Below are 24,462 nucleotides of genomic sequence, written 5' to 3' on the forward strand. Positions count from 1 at the left end.
GGCTGATGCCACAGCACTTTAGCCCAGGTGACAGAGTGAGAATCTGTCTCAAAAAAACACTAAAAAATTAAAAAAAAAACAAAACCCTAAATAATGGTGGGAGGGGGGCATAGGCAATATATGTAACTTTAACACCTCTACCCCCCATAATATGCTAAAATAAAAAAAAACTAAATAAAAAAATAAAATGCTAATATTTAAGATTGAAAGGAAATGGACCAAGTACATTTTTTCATCTTCTGTATTTTATTACCTTTCTACAACAAACATCTAAATTTTATGAATGAGAGAAGGGTAAAATTTCTATTTGAAACAAACAGCAGAAAGGAATACAGTAGCAGACCTAAGAATTTTTCTCAAGAGTAAAGTATAGGCCGGCGCAGTGGCTCACGCCTGTAATCCTAGCTCTCTGGGAGGCCGAGGCGGGCGGATTGCTCAAGGTCAGGAGTTCAAAACCAGCCTGAGCAAGAGTGAGACCCCGTCTCTACTATAAATAGAAAGAAACTAATTGGCCAACTGATATATATATATAAAAATTAGCCGGGCATGGTGGCACATGCCTGTAGTCCCAGCTACTCGGGAGGCTGAGGCAGGAGGATCGCTCAAGCCCAGGAGTCTGAGGTTGCTGTGAGCTAGGCTGACGCCACGGCACTCACTCTAGCCTGGGCAACAGAGTGAGACTCTGTCTCAAAAAAAAAAAAAAAAAAAAGAGTAAAGTATAGGAGCTTTACTGACACCCTTTTTTGCTTACTTACAGGTTTTTATCTGTGGTCCAAATAGATGAGATCATTAAGTAACTGGATAATTTTGAAAGATCTCATGGCTCTGTGGATACATTCTAACTGCTGGAGTGAATCATGCCCCAAGTGCAGGGGTCAAAAAATTTTCTGTGAAGGTTCACACAGTAAACATTTTAGGCTTTGCAAGGCCATACAGTCTCTGTTGCAACTACTCAACTCTGCTTCTGTACCACAAAAGCACCTGTAAACAATACTAAAATGAACCATCATGGATGTGTCTCAATAAAACTTCATGAACAGTGAAATTTGAATTTCATATGTTTTTATGTGTCACAAAATACTATTCTTTTTAATTTTTTCTAACAAATTAAAAATGTAAAAACCATTCCTACACAGTAGGCCATGTAAAAACAGATGATGGCCCAGATTTGGCCTACTGGCCATAGTTTTCTGACCTCTACTCTAGTGCATTTACTCTCTTGACTGCTCCACAAAAATCAAATGAAAATAATCCACTCCCCAATAAAAGCATAGTAAAAGTTAAACATGAGGGCTTTGCTTTCAACCTTTCAACTTATACTACACCAGGCATATTTTTTCCCCTTAAAACGAATGGGGATTTCAGATCACAACTAAATGAAGGTAATTTTATTATCTTTCAATGACAAGGGTAGTTACAGGGAAAAAATTAAAACAAACAAACAAACAAAAACAACCAACAACCTCACGCAGCAAGACTTAGGCTCAGTTTTTCAGTTTAAGGTGTTACTGTTTATTTCAATCCCGAGGAAAGAGAAATTGGGCAAGATAATAGGGCAGAAATAAACATTTTCAACTCTCTTCCCATCACCTCCATATTGGCAATAATAAAGGTAAAGGGGTTGGGAGAAGGTTGCACATACACCAGTAAGCAGGACTTCAAAATTTTTATAAAATGTCAATCTGCTATCTGTAGCAGCTACAAATGCTAGTGTCATCAAAGGGCAATGAAAAAGTTAGAATTTGGACATGAATTTAATGACTTTACCCTGAATGGTTAGATCTTAGGAAGAAACAATCTTTTCTTCTAACAAGCAACAGAGCCTACTAGCAACTGGTTATATAATATTGAATTGACTATTTGAAGAAAATGTATTCAGGAGCTATGGCACACTGTACTGCTTGAGGTATAAATTCTGTCTTCAGGTCTTCTTGGTCTGCGTTATTAAGGTTTGAAACCTCCCAATGTAAATTCCTTTAATATTAATAATTAGAATTTGCTAACACAGAAAACACATCATAGAAACTTTTCTATGACCAAGACCCATGTAATCTTGAGATAAATTTAAATTACAAAGTTAGTTTCTGATGTTATGACTGTTTCCTAGAACAGAAAAAAGATAGTCTTATTTTGTTCATTCTACACTTTAACATTAGCTAATTTTACTAATTATGTGAGTAAAATAGATTAAACACCTCAAGTAACAACTTGAATAAGTTCTGTGACAGTTTTCATATTTACTAGTACATAATCCAAAAAGCTGACAGCTTATGTAAAAAAATCAAGAAAATGCATTAATATATTTATATCATTAATACTATATTTTCTCATTCAATTCTTTACCATATGTGAAGAAAAAGTATTTAGAGCTACAATAAGTAGTATTAAAACATTCTACCACCACATGACATGAATCATCACATTTTCATAATCCTTTAATTACATTTTAAAGCCATAGTAGAAATTAATCTCTGGGGTAAAAGGTATTAGGGTCTGTGTCTTAACCATCTTAATGTTCAATATTGGCTGGTCCCAAGGAAGTGAGTTATCTCACTTGATTGTTCACAGTCAGTTACAGATTGAATTTTTTGTTCTACTACTTTCCCCCCTTCTCACTCACTATTGCACTGGTGCAAAAAAAAAAAAACCTCAATATTTACTGAATGAAAAAAAACATACTTTATGAAATGTGAATTCAGATCATGAAATCAGCTAGTATATGGACAGCGACTATGAATTTACAAATGCCTTCATATATAATACAAAATGTTCATTTTAATCATAAGATAATGAACAAGGCTCTTCCTCCTCAATTTTTGTAGTGCTGAGGACATTTACCAACACAAAATGCCTGAGTGGAGCTACTTCTCCAAATCAGTCTTCTATACCTGGAGGCTATAGCTACCTTTTGCACCAAGTACAAACACAATAAAAGTATATAAAAACCTAGTTGAGGCTGGGCTTGGCTCAAGCCTATAATCCTAGCACTCTAGGAGGCCGAGGCGGGCTGGATTGCTGGAGGTCAGGAGTTCGAAAGCAGCCTGAGCAAGCAAGAGTGAGACACCATCTCTACTATAAATAGAAAGAAATTAATTGACCAACTAAAAATATACAGAAAAAATTAGCTGGGCATGGTGGCGCATGCCTGCAGTCCCAGCTAGGAGGCTGAGGCAAAAGGATTGCTTGAGCCCGGGAGTTTGAGGTTGCTGTGAGGTAGGCTGAAGCCACGGCACTCACTCTAGCCTGGACAACAAAGCGAGACTGTCTCAAAAACAAACAAAAAAAAAAAACCTTGTTGAGCCACCTAAATGTAAGTCAATACACAGAGAGAGTGACTTATGCTTATGACATTTTCTTTGGTAATCATCCTCCTTGGACTGTTTTTAATGAACATCATCACTGAGCACTCACTGCACCTACTGCAAACAAAGAAAACAGAAAGCCACATGAAGCAGATGGTATTCAAGCTGCATCGTGAAGGAGATAGGTACATGATTTGGAAGAAAATTGTTTCTTTTTTAAACAAAACATTTATAAACCGTAGCTTTTAAAGGTGGCTCCTTTCCTCAAGGTTAACTTACTTAGGGTCCAAATCATTATGTGAACTTAATTTGGCTTATTACTTCCTCAATCATACTTTTGACTAGTGTTATGAAAATTTTTCCTAAAAACTGATTTCCATATAAGTAAAATTTTGGACTAATTTTTAATCAGACAACCTTCCCCCAAAGAGAATAACGGGACAGGGCATGGTGGCTCACGCCTATAATCCTAGCACTCTAGGAGGCCAAGGCGGGTAGATTGCTCGAGGTCAGGAGTTCGAGACCAGCCTGAGCAAGAGTGAGACTCGGTCTCTACTATAAATAGAAAGAAATTAATTGGCCAACTAATATATATAGAAAAAATTAGCCGGGCATTGTGGTGCATGCCTGTAGTCTCAGCTACTCGGGAGGCTGAGGCAGGAGGATTGCTTGAGCCCAGGAGTTTGAGGTTGCTGTGAGCTAGGCTGATGCCACGGCACTCACTCTAGCCTGGGCAACAAAGTAAGACTCTGTCTCAAAAAAAAAAAAAAAAAACATCCAAAAACCAAAAGACAAAGAGAATAACAGAATTTATTGAACACCCATTTTTATGCCAGAGATATATTAGGCACATTATATCTAATTCTCACAACAATCCTGCAAAGTAGGTACTATACTCCTACTACACAAATCAAGGCCATTGTGGTCAACTTCCCTACCTTTTAATAAACAAAGCTACTAAAATGGCAGAGAACTCAATACTACTGAGACTCCAAAAGCCCCATGCTTTTTCTCACACCAAGCAAGCATAAGCCATCACTCAACTAAATGTTAATTATACAACTCTCTAAAAGATCTTTCTGGCCATCCGTGGTAGCTCACGCCTATAATCCTAGCACTCTGGGAGGCTGAGGCAGGAGGATCACTTAAGGTAAGGAGTTCAAGACCAGCCTGAGCAAGAGTGAGACCCTGTCTCTACTAAACTAGAAAGAAATTATCTGGATAACTAAAAATATATATAAAAAACTAGCCAGGTATGGTGGTGCATGCCTATAGTCCCAGCTACTTGGGAGGCTGAAGCAAAAGGATTACTTGAGCCCAGGAGTTTCAGGTTCCTGTGAGTGAGCCTGATGCCAAGGCACTCTAGCCCAAGCAACAGAGCAAGATTCTGTCTCAAAATAAATAAATAAAGCTCTTTCCTCATTTTTTTTTTTGAGACCCCCTTTTGTTTTTCTGTCACCTTGGCTGGAGTACAATGGCACAATCACAGCTCACTGCAGCCTAAAATTTCTGGGCTCAAGTAATCCCCAAGTAGCTGGGAAAACAAGAGCACAGCACCACACCCACACCCAGCTAATTTTTCTTTTTCTTTTTGGTAGAAACCAGAGCTTGTTATGTTGCCCAAGCTGGTCTTGAACTCCTGGCCTCAAGCAATCCTCTTTCCCTGGCCTCCTAAAGTACAGGGATTATAGGCTTGAGCCATGATGCCTGGCCCTCTCCAGTCTTCCTTTTGCTTACATTATATAACAGCCCCCCGAACAGTTCTTTACCATTTATGTTTTCACTGGCAAATTCCACAAGCTCCACAAAATTTAGCTCAAATGCCTCTTTCTGTATAAAACCCACACCAATCTTTCTCTTAATTTTCATGGCATTTAATTGGTATTTTGCAGTATTAATAATAGTTTACCCATCAGATTTTATTTATTTATTTATTTTTTTTTTTGAGACAGAGTCTGGCTTGTTGACCAGGCTAGAGTGAGTGCCGTGGCGTCAGCCTAGCTCACAGCAACCTCAATCTCCTGGGCTCAAGCAATCCTTCTGCCTCAGCCTTCCGAGTAGCTGGGACTACAGGCATGCGCCACCATGCCTGGCTAATTTTATATATATATATTAGTTGGCCAATTAATTTCTTTCTATTTATAGTAGAGACGGGGTCTCACTCTTGCTCAGGCTGGTTTCGAACTCCTGACCTCGAGCAATCCGCCCGCCTCAGCCTCCCAGAGTGCTAGGATTACAGGCGTGAGCCACAGCGCCCGGCTACCCATCAGATTTTAAAACTCCTCTAAATCAAAATTAGTAATGAAAAAATTTTAACACAACTTTGTCAACTGTTCTGGTTATGCCAGTGTTCATTAATTAATTACAAGAAACGTCAAAAGACAGAATATCAGCCGGGCGTGGCGGCTCACGCCTGTAATCCTAGCACTCTGGGAGGCTGAGGCGGGCGGATTGCTCGAGGTCAGGAGTTCGAAACCAGCCTGAGCAAGAGCAAGACCCCGTCTCTACTATAAATAGAAAGAAATTAATTGGCCAACTAATATATATATAAAATTAGCCGGGCATAGTGGCGCATGCCTGTAGTCCCAGCTACTCGGGAGGCTGAGGCAGCAGGATTGCTTGAGCCCAGGAGTTTGAGGTTGCTGTGAGCTAGGCTGATGCCACGGCACTCACTCTAGCCTGGGCAACAAGCGAGACTCTGTCTCAAAAAAAAAAAAAAAAGACAGAATATCAAGGACACTGTAGTAGGGAGGGGAGAAAACTATAAAAGTATTCTAGGATATTAAGTGAAAAGAAACCAGTCCATGTTTCTATCATCCAGTTTTGTAAAAATAGTCCTATTTTTACACAAGTGCATATATATGTGGGCTACAGAAGAAAGAATAAGAGTTACACTTAACTGTTAATAGTGTTTATATCTGGTAAAAGGATACACATCGTTTTTAATTTTTGTAGTTCTTTACTCCTAGAATATTTCCCACACGCTACTTGTATTTTTTAAAATATTTAAATATATACATGATAAAATCACTAATCACATTTATATAGTTCTTATAGTCATGTTAACTTAGAAATCAATGGCCTCATATGTGGAAAGACTCAAATATTTAATGAATTAGCTAATATGCCACACCTAAGCACTAAAAATAAGTGATTTCTATAGCTTACCTCAAGGGAATAGGTATGTTTATGATAATGTATAAGCAAGACTAGGTTTTCTAGATTTTTCCTAATACATATACCTATAAACAGACTGTGTATCATGGCTTGTAAAGAAATTACAGAAAAATGTCTTTTCAATAAAATAAGCTCCACCTAAAAGAATATCCTGACCGGGCAACAGTGGCTCATGCCTGTAACCCTAGCACTCTGGGAGGCCAAGGCGGGCAGATTGCTCAAGGTCAGGGGTTCAAAACCAGCCTGAGCAAGAGCGAGACCCGTCTCTACTATAAATAGAAATTAATTGGCCAACTAACATATATAGAAAAAATTTAGCCAGGCATGGTGGTGCATGCCTGTAGTCCCAGCTACTTGGGAGGCTGAGGCAGTAGGACTGCTTGAGTCCAGGAGTTTGAGGTTGCTGTGAGCTAGGCTGACACCACAGCACTCACTCTAGCCTGGGCAAAAGTGAGACTCTGTCTCAAAAAAAAAAAGAATATCCTCATTTTAGTCTTATCTGTAAGCTTCCAAAAGTTTCAGGGTCAACATAAAAAATGTACATGTACATTCAATATCTACTATAGTAAATGTCTTCAGCCATACCTTCATGACACTTTGGGTTTTAAAAAAGTTAAAACCTGACAGGCGTGGTGCCTCATGCCTATTATCACAGGCGCTTTGGGAAGCTGAGGCAAGAGGATGGCTTGAGACCAGGAGTTCAAGACCATCCTGGGTAACAAAGAGAGACTTTACCTCTACAAAAATTTAAAAATCTAGCCAGGCATGTTGGCACAAGCCAGTAGTCCCAGTTACTCAGGAAGCTGAGTTGGGAGGATCACTTGTGCCCAGGAGCTCGAAGTTGCAGTGAACTATGATGGTGTCATGGTGCTCTAGCCTGGGTGACAGAGACCCTGTCACTATTAAAAAAAAAAAAAGTACCTGTAATATTAGCACTCTGGAAGGCCGAGGCCAGAGGAATTGCTCAAGGTCAGGAGTTCAAAACCAGCCTGAGCAAAAGCAAGACCCCGTCTCTACTAAAAACAGAAAGAAATCAATAGGCCAACTAAAAATATATAGAAAAAATTAGCTGGGCATGGTGGGGCATGCTTGTAGTTCCAGCTACTTGGGAGGCTGAAGCAGAAGGATTGCTTGAGCCCAGAAGTCTGAGGTTGCTGTGAGCTAGGTTGATGCCATGTCACTCTAGCCTGGGCAACAGAGTGAGACTCTGTCTCAAAAAAAAAAAAAAAAGTAAAACCCAGTTTGTGTATCTAAACATTTTTTGAAGACTAAGTCTCACTCTGTTGCCCAGGCTAGTGCAGTGGTGCCATCATAGCTCACTGCAGCCTCCAACTCCCAGGCTCACGTGATCCTCCTATCTCAGCCTCCTGAGTAGCATGAGTTTATGCTGGCACTTTTAATCTCTGCCATTCTCCCTCATCAGGGTAACTACAGATATCAAACCATCTGGCTGAATGCCATTTCACCTATCTCTTGACTAATTTAACTTCTGTAAATCTTTTAAGACTCAGCTTTATCTCTTGTGGAAAGCTTTTCCTATCCCTGAAGTCTCTACCTACCTGCCTTAAAAGCACTCTTGTAACACCACAGCAGTGGCAGTATTGTACTACACTGTAATCATGAGTTTAATACTCTTTCTCTCGGCCGAGAGTGGAGGCTCACACCTGTAATCCTAGCACTCTGGGAGGCCAAGGGGGGTGGATCACCCAAGGTCAGGAGTTCGAAACCAGCCTGAGCAAGAGCAAGACCTGTCTCTACTAAAAATAGGAAGAAATTATCTGGACAACTAAAAATATATATATATAAAATTAGCTGGGCATGGTGGCATATGCCTGTAGTCCCAGCTACTCAGGAGGCTGAGGCGGAAGGATTGCTTAAGCCCTGGAGTTTGAGGTTGCTGTGAGCTAGGCTGATGCCACGGCACTATAGCCTGGGAAAGAGCCAACTCTGTCTCAAAAAAATAAATAATACTCTTTCTCTCCAGAATAAATTCAAGAACAAGGACCATGTATCACCAACATCTAAGGACAGTCTGGCACACGACAGGCATGTAACCTCAAATGTGTGCAGGTTTCTGGTAGTCTGGCTTAATGAAAAGATACAACTTAGAACAGTCAGACTACAAATGGGCTAAATGTCCATACTCCATGACTATTTTCTCAACCAGAATTCTGGTAAAAACTGACAAGCCATTTATTTTTCCCAAGAGCCTAGAGTACTCCTATTTTTGCTAGTATAGGATCCACATAATTTATAAATTAAATGAAGGCACTAAGGTTGGATGTGATGGCTCACGCCTGTAATCCTGGCACTCTGGGAAGCCAAGGCGGGAGGATCGCTTGAGGTTAGGAATTGGAGACCAGCCTCAGCAATGGCGACAACTGTCTCTACAAAAAAAAAGAACAGACAGACATTAGACGGGCAACTAAAAAAAAAAAATTGGCCAGGCATGGTGGCACAAGCCTATTGTACCAGCTACTCAGGAGGCTGAGGCAGGAGGATCGCTTGAGCCCAGGAGTTTGAGGTTGCTGTGAGCTAGGCTGATACCATGGCACTCTAGCCTGGGCAAAAAAGTGAGACTCTGTCTCAAAAAAAAAAAAAAAAGATCAATTGCATCTTTCTCCCAACTTGAGGAGGAGGGAGGGAAGGGGGGGTGAAGACTTTCTCCCAATGAGCCCCTTAATAAGTCTTTCAGAAATAGTGCCTAAAATCAGGGATCACCACTTTGAGATCTAGAACTTGCTACCCTTGACATGTGTACAACAGAAATCAAAAAGAACTATCCTCAAACCAGATGCCATATATGCTTACTGGCATCTTTTTCAGGACTAAAAAAAATGTAAATAATCCTTCCCCACCACCACACTGTAGGTTATGTTGGCAGGCAATTCCAGGTTATACCCTCCTAGGCAGTATTGATGAGGTGGTTTAGTAGTGTCATTTTATAGCCAACGGAACCAAACCTTTTACAGAAAACACATTTGTGGGAGAAGAGATCACTGTGGTCCAAACATATATTTTGCTCCAAGTAGGTGATTACCACCTTTTTTCCCTTGCCCATTTGCTGTCAAACTAACATTCTGACATCTCAACTACCCCATTTTCTCCCTTCTCCTTTCATATTTCATACTACTTCCCCTTTTTTGTACTTGGCAGCTACAGAGAAAAGCACATGAGGTGTACATATATGGATGTTTCCCAGTACTATAAATTGTTTTGGCTAGGCACGGTGGCTCACACCTGTAATCCTAGCGCTCGACACCACGGCACTCACTCTAGCCTGGGCAACAACGTGGGATTCTGTCTCAAAAAAATAAAAAATAATAAAATAAAATAAAATGTTTTATCCCTTCACAAGAGAATAGTAAGAGTAAGAAGTGAAGAAAAGAGGGTGGGTGTGGTGGCTCACGCCTGTAATCCTAGCACTCTGGGAGGCCGAGGCGGGAGGATTGCTCGAGGTCAGGAGTTCGAAACCAGCCTGAAGAAGAGCAAGACCCCGTCTCTACTATAAATGGAAAGAAATTAATTGGCTAACTAAAAATATATAGAAAAAATTTGCCGGGCATGGTGGCACATGCCTGTAGTTCCAGCTACTCAGGAGGCTGAGGCAGTAGGATTGCTTGAGCCCAGGAGTTTGAGGTTGCTGTGAGCTAGGCTGATGCCATGGCACTCTAGCCTGGGGAACAGAGTGAGACTCTGTCTCAAAAAAAAAAAAAAAAAAAGTGAAGAAAAAATTCTAATTTCATTAAGAATTAAAACAACCTTTTAGAAGGTGATATTTATGTTTAATTAGGCAAATCTTGAGTTACTGAAAAGAAAAAGTCACTATGGACAAAAACATTAACTTGTCTCTAAACATACTGCCACCTAAAACTCTGAGAAGAAAAAGAAGTTATCATGTATCTACCTATATAATAATTGTGTAGTGTTTCATTCACTGGAAAAGCTTGAAAATATCTCTCCAGAAGTTCACTTTTTCAACTACAAAAGCAATAAATTTTAAATGAAAATTGTATTCTGTCTATATTGCCAAATATAAAAGTTAAAATATTAGCTTCTAAATGAGAGTTTGAGGAAACCTTTTTCCACCACACCAAAATTCAGAACTGAGACAGGAGTTAGACTGATGGTAATCTATGTATCTCCTTTACTACTGATAAAGGTACACTCAAGATATAATTCAGATCTAGGCCAAGCAGCTTCCATACCCCATAATTATCCTAACCCAGTCACGGGTTAGCACTGGACTTCTGTCCTCCTCTAGAAAAGGGCAGTCTCATGAAGAAATAGAAAAAATTAAGTGCTTTCTACAGAGGGAAAACTCCCAAAGAGAAACAGAGGAAGGGGCTGAGCCATATTTGACCAGTTCCCTCTTACAAAGAATGAGGAGGTAGGACAATAGGAGCAAGTCAGACTATATTTTAATACCTTCTTAAAAACAGCAAGAAATCTACTTAATGTCACAAACCAATTTAACTCAGCTATCTGTGCAGTTTTTATCTTACTCACACCTGTTAGTAAAATGGCCTCAAGCTGTGAATGCAAGTCAGACAAAGCCATGTGAGATTCAAATATTCAGAAATATTTTAAATGCCCATAAACTTTAAGGTGAAAATATACAGAATATTTTCATGTCTTAGAAACTCAGTAAGGTCTTTAAATTAGAAAGTATGTAGAACTTGAGTTCAGGAGATAGGAGCTAATCTCCACTTAAAATTATGGAGACCCTATCAGTGTCTATAAAGAGGCAGCTTGGTAACTGAGAAAATTTTCTCTGGATGTCACACCTGGCCCAAATCTGACCATAATTACTTATGTTAACTAGGATTAAGTATCTACTCAGGAATACAAATTATCTTTCAACAGAATATTTATAAACAAATATGGATGACTTAAGAGAAGCAAAATTGAAGTATTAGTATCTGTGTTAAATAACAGACTGTTAAATCTGTATTTGATATTTTATAGACAGTACTTGTAATGCCTAAGAAAATTTGGTCTAGTAAAGTGACAGCCTTATAAGAGCAATTTAAATGTCAGTAATTTAGGCTTCTTTAAAAAGTTGAGGCCGGGTGCGGTGGCTCACGCCTGTAATCCTAGCTCTCTGGGAGGCCGAGGCGGGCGGATTGCTCAAGGTCAGGAGTTCAAAACCAGCCTGAGGAAGAGCAAGACCCTGTCTCTACTATAAATAGAAAGAAATTAATTGGCCAACTGATATATATATAAAAAAAAAAAAAATTAGCCGGGCATGGTGGCGCATGCCTGTAGTCCCAGCTACTCGGGAGGCTGAGGCAGGAGGATTGCTCGAGCCCAGGAGTTTGAGGTTGCTGTGAGCTAGGCTGCTGATGCCACGGCACTCACTCTAGCCTGGACAACAAAGCGAGACTCTGTCGCAAAAAAAAAAAAAAAGTTGAAATACTGAAAAACCTAACAACTTTGGACTCAGACAAGCAAAGAAAACCATATATTAAAATTAAACACAGTTTACTTAAATTATTTGAAGATGCTTATATTTGCTAATGCCAAGTGTAACTCGAAAATAGCTAGACTTGTGCGAAAATAAGAACACTGAACTTCAAAAAATAACCTGAACTTAAAAGCCAGGTTTCTGAAATATAACTTTAATTTTTAAAATTAGTGTAGGTTGGGTACGGTGGCTCACGCCTGTAATCCTAGCACTCTGGGAGGCCGAGGCAGGTTGATTTCTTGAGGTCAGGAGTTCAAAACCAGCCTGAGCAAGAGCAAGACCCCATCTCTACTAAAAACAGAAAGAAATTAATTGGCCAACTAAAATATATAGGAAAAAAATTAGCTGGGCATGGTGGCACATGCCTCTAGTCCCAGCTACTTGGGAGGCTGAGGCAGAAGGACTGCTTGAGTCCAGGAGTTTGAGGTTGCTGTGAGCTAGGCTGACACCAGGGCACTCTACCCATGGCAAGAGAGTGAGACTCTGTCTCAAAAAAAAAAAAAAAAAAAACCTGCCCTCAAGGACATCAAGACAATTCTACACAATGCAATTCCGGCAAAAATCAGAATTTTAAAGACATTCTTGCAACAAATGCCATCTTTTATTTATGACTGTGCACATGAAGTACATAATTTTTTAAAAGGATATTAATAAAAGACAAGAACAGGCCACACGTGGTGGGCCAAGCCTGTAATCCTGGCATTCTGGGAGGCCCAAGATGGGCGGATCATTTGAGCTCCGGAGTTAGAGACCAGCCTGAGAAAGAGTGAGACTCCGTCTCTACTTAAAAAATAGAAAGAGCTGGGCGCAAGTGGCTCACGCCTGTAATCCTAGCACTCTGGGAGGCCGAGGCTGGCGGATTGCTCAAGTTCGGGAGTTCGAAACCAGCCTGAGCAAGAGCAAGACCCCGTCTCTACTAAAAATAGAAAGAAATTAATTGACCAACTAAGAGTATATATACAAAAAATTAGCCGGGCATGGTGGTGCATGCCTGCAGTCCCAGCTACTCGGGAGGCTGAGGCAGGAGGATCGCTTGAGCCCAGGAGTTTGAGGTTGCTGTGAGCTAGGCTGACGCCATGGCACTCACTCTAGCCTTGGCAACAAAAGTGAGACTCTGTCTCAAAAAAAAAAAAAAAAAAAGAAAGAAATTAGCTGGACAACTAAAAATACATATATATAACATTAGATGGGCATGGCGGCTGGTGCATGCCTGTAGTCCCAACTACTCCAGAGGCTGAGGCAGGAGGATCACTTGAGCCCAGGAGTTTGAGGTTGTTGTGAGCTAGGCTGACACCAGGGCACTCTAGCAGGGGCAACAGAGTGAGACTCTCTCAAAAAAAAAAAAAAAAAAGAAAGAAAACTAAGAACAGAAACGACCAGTTAAAAATAATTATCCTGGTATTTTTAACAGTACTACCAGTCAGAATTCCTTAAATCATCCTCCAATACTCAAGGTCACATGATGAAGAGTCACATATTAAACACGAATCTAAGCATTAAACAAGCTTTTAAAATCCTCAGGTAACTTCCTTTATTAAAACTGTTTTCCTGCCGGGCGTGGTGGCTCACGCCTGTAATCCTAGCACTTTGGGAGGCCGAGGCGGGCGGATTGCTCAAGGTCAGGAGTTCGAAACCAGCCTGAGCGAGACCCCGTCTCTACCAAAAATAGAAATAAATTAATTGACCAACTAAAAATATATATACAAAAAAAAAAAATTAGCCGGGCATGGTGGCGCATGCCTGTAGTCCCAGCTACTCGGGAGGCTGAGGCAGTAGGATCACTGAGCCCCGGAGATTGAGGTTGCTGTGAGCCAGGCTGACGCCACGGCACTCACTCTAGCCTGGGCAACAAAGTGAGACTCTGTCTCAAAAAAAAAAAACAAAAAAAAACTGTTTTCCTGACATACAATACCTTCACAGATATTACATTTCTCTGCGTTTAAAGGCGTTTTTCTAGAGCTTTTCTTCAAAACTTTCACCAAAAAATGTCACCAGTTTTCTTTAACAAGTAAAAAATCTCAAAGTACTAAGTTCTGACATGATGTCTTATTGCAGCTAATACGCCGGCAATACACTCCTTTCCCCAAAAGTTTAAATAAGTATTAGAATTAAAAGCTAAGAAAAGTGCGTTTTCTCTAGCTATGTGCTCAGAAGTAGCACCAACTTTTACACACGTGTTTGGGCATAAAACCTTAAAAAAATCATTTCCCCAAAATCTGACCCAGTTCAGATGCAAAACTATTGCTAAAATACTAGAAGCCGCTCATCTTGTCCTTGGTTTTATGTATTTCTTTCAGTACTGAAATCTATTCCTGTAACAAAACATTCCTTACCAATGGCACCTAAACAAGTCGAACCCAAGTCCCTGTTTCTTTCATGCCCACATCTGTCTATCACAAGGTTTTCCTGGACACACTCGGGCCTTGGAGAAGCCCCACACTTGTTTTCATAAACCCACTCCTTCCTCTTCACCCACTTCCAATTCGCACGCTTCTCCGGATCCACCCGGCCTCTCCCCCACTTTCCGAACCCCAGAGCTGGAGCGGGCGCACAGCTCGGTCTCTAGCCCCAAGAGCACCGACACGGAGGGCGAACCCGGTCGGTGCCCCAGGCCCGCGAGGCGGGGGCGCGGGGCAGAAAGGAAGCGGGAAAGGGAGAGCGCGGCGCCCCCTCCCCCGCCCGGCGCACACCCCCTTCCGGCACCCCTCCCCCTGCATTGTGCGAGCGGGCCCCAGGCCGCAGCTCGCCCGGGCACGCCGCAGGCCCCGGCCGGCCTCCCGCCGACGGTCTGCTCCCGCCGAGGCCGCCACACAAAGCCCAGGGAGCCAGCTTCTGCAGCGCCCAAGCACAGGAAAAGGAGCCGAGCGCGGACTGACTTACGGGGCTGCTGCGGCCGCGCTGCCTCAGCCGGGGACACCGACCGTTGGGCACACGACGGCGTCGCTCGTGGCCGTCCTCCCCCTCTCCGCCTTCGGTGGCGGCAATGTCTTCTCTCTCCACCTACCTCCCTCCCCCCCCACCCCACCTCCTCCTTCTCCTCCCCCTCCTCCTCCGAACCACCGAAGTACCGAGGGTGAGACACAGAGACTCACAACAACATGGCTGCCACCGCCACCTCCCCTCCCCCCGCCCACCGGGCGCGCGCAAAGCACTCCGGGAGAAAGGGGAGGGGAAGCACTCACCGAGGCGCGGCTCCACTCAATGGCTTGCGTCCCTTCTCCCGCGCTCCGGGCGCGGGCCGGCGGGGGCTCTGCGCATGCGCACGCTCTTTGCGCTCTCGCATGTTCGGCCGTCCCTCCGGCGTGCCCTCCCCCGCCCTCCCGGGCTTGGTCACGGCGCCCCGCGGGAGCGCGCGCCCAGCTTGGACGGCGCAGGCGTGGTGTCCCGGAACGCGGCGTTCCGCTGTGTGCCCGCCTGAGGCCTCGACTTCCGAATTTGCTCTCCCTCGGCTTCTTCCCAGTAGCTCATTGTTCTCCCCCAGCTGCCCGTGAGGGTGTGGTCGCCGCCACCGCGGGGTCCTCCTGGCACTTCGTTTCCGGGGTTCTGACACCCACAGGACCCGGACATATTCAGGCCTTTTGCTTTCACCTTTACGTCCCCACCCCCCAAGGCGACGGAGATCCGTGTGGGGGAGGAAAGTTGCTCCCTGTGCGTGGACCGTCACTCTCCCGGTGGTTGCTCCCTGGGCCAGCCGAGCCGTCTCTGAGCTCGTCGTCGGCACCAGTACTTGGCGGGGCGAACACAAAAGTCTCGTGGGTCTCCAGCGACCAGCGGTGCTCACTCGTGGCTGTTTTTACTCACGGGCTGAGCGCTCTCTCCTGCGCAGTTTACAAGCTAGTTGGAGACTCCAAACCGGCCTGGGCGCAGCCGCCCTCCTGGCCCGGCATCTGTGCAGAGAAGTGGTTCCTGCAGCCTGACCCAACTCGCTGTCTGCCACACAGCTGTAATGTGGGACAGCGCGGGCTCCGTGTCCAACTTGTTCTTGATGGTTTGCAGGGTCCCTGGCCCTCCTGACATTTGGCACTTCGTAAACATTTAGGGCCTTGTACTTACTTAGCTTAATGTATGTCTTCCCTAGGCGACCATAAGCTCCACGAAGGCAGGGACCATGTGTGTTTTGTTCCAGTATGTCCTCCAGTGCCTGCTGAACGCATGAGTTATTCGGTTTTTAATTATTACCAAAAAACGGATTAGCCGGGCATGGTGGCGCATGCCTGTAGTCCCAGCTACTCGGGAGGCTGAGGCAGGAGGATCGCTTGAGCCCAGGAGTTTGAGGTTGCTGTGAGCTAGGCTGACGCCATGGCACTCACTCTAGCCTGGGTAACAAAGCGAGACTCTGTCTCAAAAAAAAAAAATTAAATAAATAAAAAAAATTAAAAAAAATAAAAACCCGATGTATACCAAAGTGTGCTTACAGTATGCAACACCAAAGCACTTTCCATACATTGTTTCATTTAACACTCTGGATTAACCGCCATGAGCAAGGCTGGCTCCATGGCCATGTGATCTGTGCAGTTGCGCAAGGCCTTGAGCTTGGAAGGATTCCACAATTGGTTTAATGCTGTCTTGTTACAATAGAAAGTCTCAATGGTTTTTGGAAAAGGAGCCTCTCATTTTCATTTTGCTCCGAGCTCCAAAAAATTACATAGTTTGCCCTGCCTATGAGGTATTATCTCTATATGACAAAAGGTTTCTTTATTACCAGATGTCTTAGCTCCTTTACAATCAAAATATGCATTGTAAATATCCAAGTGAGGAGCATAGTATGCAATGCATCCATACCAACCACATTTGACCCTAGAAGACTTTTTTTATGGAAAGTCTCTGACAGGTTTTGCACTCTACTGGACACAGGTTAAAGCCCAACAATTTAGTAATCTGACTCTGCCTGTGTCCTTTCTCCTCTCCAGCCCCTGATTCCCTATGCACAGTGAGCATTTTCTCGCGTCTGTGCCTTCACATATGCTTTGCAATCTGCCATGCTCGTTAAGCACTTCTGATTACAACTGGCTTCTCTTTAGATTTACCTGCAAGGAAAAAATGTACCCCTCAGCTAATGCAAATATCTAGTGTGCTTGGTAGTTGAGAACATTGTAATTGATACCTCAATAGCCATTCTAATCACCTGGGAGTTTGTTAGAAATTCGGAATCTTGGCCCCATACCATACCTATGGAATCAGAATCTGCATTTTAGCAAGATTCCTGGGCAATGCCTATACACAATAAAGTTTGAGAAGCATTATTAAGCCAATCACAATAATTCCATCCAGCTCGCCAGAAATTGATTCAGTAATGGGCAAATAAAGGACACAAAGAGGTGCCAACTCAGAGCTTCTCAGGGGAAGAAGCCAGTCTCTCTCTCCTGGATGTAAACAAGAAAATATGTTGACATGGTCCCTGCTGACAGGCATCTTAGGATGGCAAGGGGAACCAGACTGCTCATAGCCAATCCAGTATTCGTTCTCCCCTTCTTCCTTAGTAACTAGTCCTGGTGTGGATGTTTTTGTGAGTTGGAGAAGCCACAGAATGGAATGTCCTGACTTTCTAGCAACAAGCACTGCATCTTGGGAATGTGTCTATATGGCCTGTGAGTCAAGTGGTTCTCAACCAGAGTTGCACATCAGAATCACCTGGGGAACATTTAAAACATTTCAGTTCCCAGGCTCCACTCCCAGAGATTTTGATTTAATGGATTTGGACATTGGTATTTTTTAAAAGCTCCTTACTTGTAATAATGTGTAGCCATGATTGAGAACTACCGATTTAGACAGGTCACATCTTAGAGCATAATGCCATTTTAATATTCCCTGTGCAAATGCTCCCTTTCCACTGGGACTATTCTTGAAACTTTCTTGTAAACTCTTTTAATAACCTTGTTGTTTTGATAAAAATAATGTAAGTCCTTTATAGAATTTTCCAGAAATCCAAAAAAATTCAAATCATCCCAACTTTAATATCACAGAAAACTAATATCCACATTTGGCGAACACTGTTATTGCATGCATAAATACAGATTTAAGGATGGATAGAGAGATGCATAGATTGAGTGACACTAACAGGAATAGGTTCTTCGTGCACATACTATTTTTAAAGTAAAATATTTTAAAAATACAGTGTTAAATGTATTCTTATCTGAATTTAACAAAAGAAAAAACTGAAGGAACCATTCAGATGCATATTACTTCATCTCAAGAGAGATTGATTCATAAAAGATTCCTCATAAAATTATAAAAATCATTAATAGGACAGAGTAACTTTTCAAACAATGTTTCAATATTGGTCAGTATTAAATTTCCTACTATTAAAGATAAATTCACATTCTTTCACTTTCTGCCACCTCTTCCCTGTACTTCTAATTTTTCACTTTTATCTTTTTTGCGTTGTCAGGCCTTCTACCATTTACATTCTATTTTATCCACAATTTCCCTACTGATTTGTCTTAATTTTAGTATTTAAATACATTCCTTGTTCACCGCTCCATTTCTGGACTTCATTTTGATTTGGTTATATGGATTTTGTCACATATTGGTTAGCCCTTACTTGTGTTATAAACTACCCCCCATAATTGTTTTATTAGATCGCAATCTGTGCATTGGCAAATTTGGCTAAGTTCAACCGGAAGGCTCTGTGGAGCTCTCCCAGATCACTTTGAAATTGCAGTGGGCTGGTGGTTTGGCTGGGGCTGGATGGTTAGGTCTGGCAATCAGCCAAACTGCCTTGTTTCCTCTCCAGCGGGCTAGCTCAGGCTTGCTCACGTGGGAGCAGACAGGGAATATGGAAGCTGCAAGGCTTCTTGAGGCCTAGGCTTGGAACTCATGTAGTGTCCCTTCCACCACAACTCACTGGGAAAAACAAATCATAAGGCCAGCACAGATTCAAAAAATGAAGAAACAGACTTTACCTTTTGATAAGAGGAGCGACAAAATATTTTTATCCATTTCATGCTAGTTAAATTCATGTTTGAAAACCTTCCTGTTTTACTTAAACAACTATTCTTGGGTCTTGCTTTTGTTAAAAAATATTTCCCCTCATCTGAAGCTAACAATAGCTAAAAAAAAGAAAAAAAGAAGGAAAAAAATTTCCTCTCAGAACTTTGTCTACATTGCTCTGTGGAAGAGTTTGAGGCTAGTTTGCTTCGAACCTTACACTTAAGAATTTTTTCTCTAGGCCGGGCGTGGTGGCTCACGCCTGTATTCCTAGCACTCTGGGAGGCCGAGGCAGGCGGATTGCTCCAGGTCAGGAGTTCGAAACCAGCCTGAGCAAGAGCAAGACCCTGTCTCTACTATAAAAATAGAAAGAAATTAGAAAGAAATTTCTAATTTCTAAAGAAATAGAAATAAATTAATTGGCCAACTAATATATATAGAAAAAATTAGCCAGGCATGGTGGTGCATGCCTATAGTCCCAGCTACTTGGGAGGATGAGGCAGCAGGATTGCTTGAGCCCAGGAGATTGAGGTTGCTGTGAGCTAGGCTGATGCCACGGCACTCACTCTAGCCCGGGCAACAAAGTGAGACTCTGTCTCAAAAAAACAAAAAAAGAAAGAAAAGAATATTTCTAAATTTCTTTTTCTAACCTTTGATAGATTCAGGGACTATGATTTTTCTTTTCTTTTTTTTTTTGAGACAGAGTCTCACTTTGTTGCCCAGGCTAGAGTACCATGGTGTCAGCCTACCTCACAGCCACCTCAAACTCCTGGGCTTAAGCAATCCTGCTTCAGCTTCTGAGTAGCTGGGACTACAGGCATGTACCACCATGCCCGGCTATTTTTTTCTGTATATTTTTAGCTGTCCAATTAACTTCTTTCTATTTTTGGTAGAGACGGGGTCTTGCTCTTGCTTAGGCTGGTCTCGAACTCCTGAGCTCAAACGATCCACCTGCCTCGGCCTCCCAGAGTGCTACGATTACAGGCGTGAGCCACCGTGCCTGGCCAGGGACTATGATTTTTCTTATTTGAGACATCTTTGTCTTTCACATATACTATCTTCTTGCTACTTTAATAAATTTTTCTTCTTTTTCTGAATTTACTGTGATTATCTCAAATCTTTTCTCTGTGTTATTGTTTCAACTTGATTCATTGCCAAATTGTGCCATGGTGCAATGTAGCAATATAATTGTTTTGGTTTCAATGTTTCCTTAGCTCTGCAGTCATCCTTTTCATCTCATTTTGATGTTTTATCAAGTCATCTGTACTGATTATTAATCTATTGTCTCTCAGCTCCGACCTTTGCAATACTTAAGTTGGAAACCTGCAAACTGTACTTCTTTAGCAGCTATTCCTGTTAGACTCTGCCAAGAGTAGGCAACTGGAAAGAAATTAGAAAGTAGGAGATCCCACCACCCGCCCCCTTTAAAAAACAAAAGCAAAAAAGAAAGAAGAATCCTTTTGCTCCTTTCTGTTGGCATGTGCTTCCTGTCAGAATGAACCCAGAACAGCAGGTCAGCCCAACTGCAGCAGCTGGTTGGAGTTTCCAACTTTTCCTTGCACACTCTCAGAACTAGCCTTGTAGTACCCCCTTAGAGGAATAAGCAGCAGCTGTACAGGACCCTTCCTCAGAGGAGTAAAGCCCAGTTCCTTGGGGCCTCTTCTCCAAACTCCTGAACTATCAGGAGCAACCAGGTCACCCCTTCCTCAGAGGTCCATGTCCCAATTCCATGGGGTTCCTCCTCTAACTTTCTAAATTCAGATAACATCCACCTCTTTTACTCCTCTATTTCCCCAGAGGTGGCAGCTGCTTACTGCAGTTGCTAAGACTGTTATCTCATTGACCCTTTTTGTTTTGCCAATTCTTGAGTGCCTATTTAACAAATTCCCTGAGGTTAAATCTCTCTGTTAAAATAATCTGTGTAGTTTCTATTGTCCTGGACTTTAACTGATGCATCATCTTCTGGAACTTGTCCTATTGCGGTCAAATTATTAAACTCTTTTCTAGCCTAATCATTTGCAGAAAATGTGACTTTGTGGTTTTTTTTGTAAAAATCTTTTTTTCAAAAATGTTTGGAATTTTTTCAAATCTCATGCCTCTTATTTTTTTTGTTTAAATGTGTCTCTTTTTGACAACCTTGATAGATCTTACTTTTCAAACAGATTTATTGAGATATAATTCACATATCATACAATTTATTTATTTATTTATTTTGAGACAGAGTCACTCTGTCACCCTGAGTAGAATGCCATGGGGTCAGCCTAGCTCACGGCAACCTCAAACTCCTGGGTTCAAGCAATCCTCCTGCCTCAGGCCCCTGAGTAGCTGGGACTACAGGTGCACACCACCACACTTGGCTAATTTTTTCTATTTTGTAGTAGAGACAGGGTCTTGGGGGTCTCATTCTTGCTCAGGCTGGTCTGGAATTCCTGACCTCAAGCGATCCTTCAGCCTCGGCCTCCCAGAGTGCTAGATTACAGGCATGAGCCACCTTGCCCTGCCACAATTTATCTGTTTAACATACACAATTCAATCTATAGACAGATATGTGCAACCATTGCCAAAGTCAATTTTACAATATTTTTATCACTTTAAAAAGAAACCATGTGTGGTTAGATTATCACTCCTCTCTTCCTCCACCCTCTAGTTCTAAGCTACCACTAATGTATTTTTTGTCTAGAAAGGCAAAATAGATAATTTGCCTATTCTGGACATTTCATATATATAGCATCATATAACATGTGATTGTCTTCTTTCACTTTGTATAACGTTTTAAAGGTTCATCAATCTTGGAGCATGTATTAGTACTTCATTCCTTTTTATGGCCAAATAATATTTCATTGCATGGCTACACCATATTTTGTTTCTCTATCACCAATGGATGAATATCTGGGTTGTTTCTACCTTTTGTTTATTATGAATAATACTGCTATAAATATTCATGTACAAGTTTTTGTATGGAGCACCTTTGTTCTTTGAGTATGGTTTCTTTTAGACTGGGTTCTCTGTCCTTTGTGTGATGTGTTTTTTCCCTCCTGCCAGTATGTCTGCCTCATGGAAATGTAACTGTTGTTTTTCCTTCCTATAGTAGTTCATTATGGGCAGAACTGGCACACTTTCTTTTTGCTTTGACTTAGTGTGAGTAAAATCTTTTTGATAGCTTTCTCATTTATCTGGGACCAATATGTCTTCCCTTTAGACCTGTAGCCTGAGTACTGGGTTTAGAACTAGAAAGGGCCACTTCTCTGCAGCCTGAGACAATCACGGTGAGAGAAGGAAAGAGTTTAGGCAGCCCTAAATTGGATTTTTGCTGGAGGGCATAGATTCTGGTCACTCCAAAGAGATCTTCTTGAACATTCTTTGTCCAGGCCCACACCCACACCACTCAGTCACAGGTCTGTTCCCCTCCCATGAGCTTCAGTTTGTTCTTTCAACTAAGAGTGCCCTGAAAGGCTGGATACGGTGGCTCAAGCCTGTAATTCTAGCACTCTGGAAGGCTGAAGTGGGAGGATCACTTGAGCTCAGGAGTTTGAGACTAGCCTCAGCAAGAATGAGGCTCATCTCTACTAAAAAAGATAGAAAGAAATTAGCTGGACAACTAAAAATAGAAAAAAATTAGCCAGGCCTGGTGGTGCACATCTGTAGTCTCAGCTACTTGGGAGCCTGAGACAGGAGGGTCTCTTGAGCCCAGGAGTTTGAGGTTGCTGTGAGCTTTGATGATGCCACTGCACTCTAGCCCAGGCAACACAGCAAGACTCTGTCTCAAAAAAAAAAAAAAAAAAAAAAAAAATGATGGTGAGCTATGGTAACATCTGCTTCACTTCCTGGCTTTTCCCCTCATTAGCATCCTGGCCTATTAGAGTCTTGTCTCAGTACTGAAACCAAGCAAGAGCTCTGAACCAGCCTATACATAGCTACCGTAAGCTGCCTTCCCCTTCTAGGATAGAGCCCAGTTTCTTAAGAAATTATATATTTGTGAAGGCTTGGTTTACATCGACTTCTCATTTTCCCAATTGTGAGGAAATTTCTTAGTGTTCATAGGCTGATCAACTTACAGCACTGAATAATACTTGTTTCCAGTGAAACATCCAATCTCAAGTAGAGGATTTCTAAGTTTTATTTCCTATCTTTGAAGTATCATTCTGGTGGTATTCTATGGAACAACATGGCTCATGTGGCCTCGAATTCCACCCCATTGCCCAAAAGCCTATAAAAAAATAATTACCCCACTGTTAAGTAAACATTGACTACCTAATGTTCTTCCTTGACAGGCAATAAAACAATGGGGATCTGGATTTGGGCACGTTTTGGGTTATGGGAACAATGTTTCTAACTTAGAGAAGCTAAGGTGGCTGTGAGTTTGTTTACTTGTGTTCTCTAAATGTTTGTGCCTGAGGCCAATGGGGTTAAAATCTTACATGTTCTATTGATTGACCCATGAAGGAAAGGCCACCTGAATATCAGAGGGCAAGCCAGAAGCATGGCTCTATCAGCTTGTTATGGCTCTCAGGGGGAAAATCCTGGTTATTCCTCATACCTGTGCACTTGCACATATAGCAAGTAAGGCTTTCCTTGCTTAAAACAAGAAAAGCGAGTCTTCGAAACAGGGATGTATATGACTTTGTCCAATGTTTCTGACTAAGGCAAGGGAAAAAACTATACCCAGAAAACCTTGTACTATCTCGAGCAGGCCACGCGTCCAGAATTCCCAGAGCCTGACCTGCATACCACTGGAATGACTCTGAGCCTGTGTGCAGGTGAGTCAGGCAGGCAAATTATACTTATAAATTAAGAAGTAGCTGAGCATGTGCCTGTAGTCCCAGCTCCTTAGGAGGCTGAGGTGGGAGGATCACTCGAGCCCAGGAGTTTGAGGCCAACCAGAGCAATATAGTGAGCTCCCATCACCATTAATCCATGCTGTCAGGGAAAATTTACCTGTATCTTGTACTTTATAGACTTCCAGGAATGGAGATTTTGAAAGTAGTTTGGGTTTTCTTATTTTGTCATTAAACTAGAGATGCATTGCTATGTGAAAAATATTATTGAAAACTTCCTGGTTGTACAGCAACCTCTGTGTTTATGGTCTCCTGTGTGCTGTGTGTAAGAATGGCTCGTCTCAGAAGGGGTTTAGGATACCCTTCCCATTGCCAAAGCTCACACTGAAGGCTGGTCCCAGACAGAAACACAGCATGGCAGGAAAGAGAACTACCCCATCATGTGGTTGGCTGGAAGCAGAGCTGGCATTCAGCATTTTATAGATATCAGAGAAACAGATTCTCTTTGAAACATTGATGTAAGCAAAAAATAAGAATTCTTGACCATGAGTAGGAACAAATTGTTTGAAACTAAAAGTAAATGTCACAGAGTGAACTTCAGGATGTGAGACAATCTCAGTGTGGTGCTCACCAAGAAGGATCTGGAAGATTTCCTGGGAAAAGGAAACCTATGAGGAAAAGACTATGCTCTTGGCTATATGAGTTATGGATTTATTTTCACCAGCTTATAAGTAAGAAAAACTGAGGTCCAAGAGCAAATCCTTCTGCACAGAATTAATATTTATTGTCTATGGAATTTAGAGTAAACTGATTG

The 24,462-nt window shown here is 42.1% G+C and overlaps 1 protein-coding gene across 12 annotated transcripts in view; it reads right to left on the minus strand.

The window, feature by feature from the left end:
* The window catches only part of PUM2 (pumilio RNA binding family member 2), a 97,204-nt gene extending 82,132 nt beyond the window's left edge, over window positions 1-15,072 (minus strand). For 4 of the 12 annotated variants that reach the window (XM_076000571.1, XM_076000570.1, XM_076000569.1 and 1 more), the window contains exon 1: window positions 15,039-15,072. The gene's annotated coding sequence lies outside the window, so the exon portion shown is untranslated. Of the gene's footprint in view, window positions 1-8,774; window positions 8,867-14,826 lie in introns of all 12 variants that reach the window. The other 8 variants (XM_076000574.1, XM_012787725.3, XM_012787719.3 and 5 more) reach the window with 4 other exon arrangements.
* Between the last annotated feature and the right edge of the window lie 9,390 nt (window positions 15,073-24,462).

This window comes from Microcebus murinus, chromosome 3, assembly GCF_040939455.1.
Source record: "Microcebus murinus isolate Inina chromosome 3, M.murinus_Inina_mat1.0, whole genome shotgun sequence".
Taxonomy (NCBI): Eukaryota; Metazoa; Chordata; class Mammalia; order Primates; family Cheirogaleidae; genus Microcebus; species Microcebus murinus.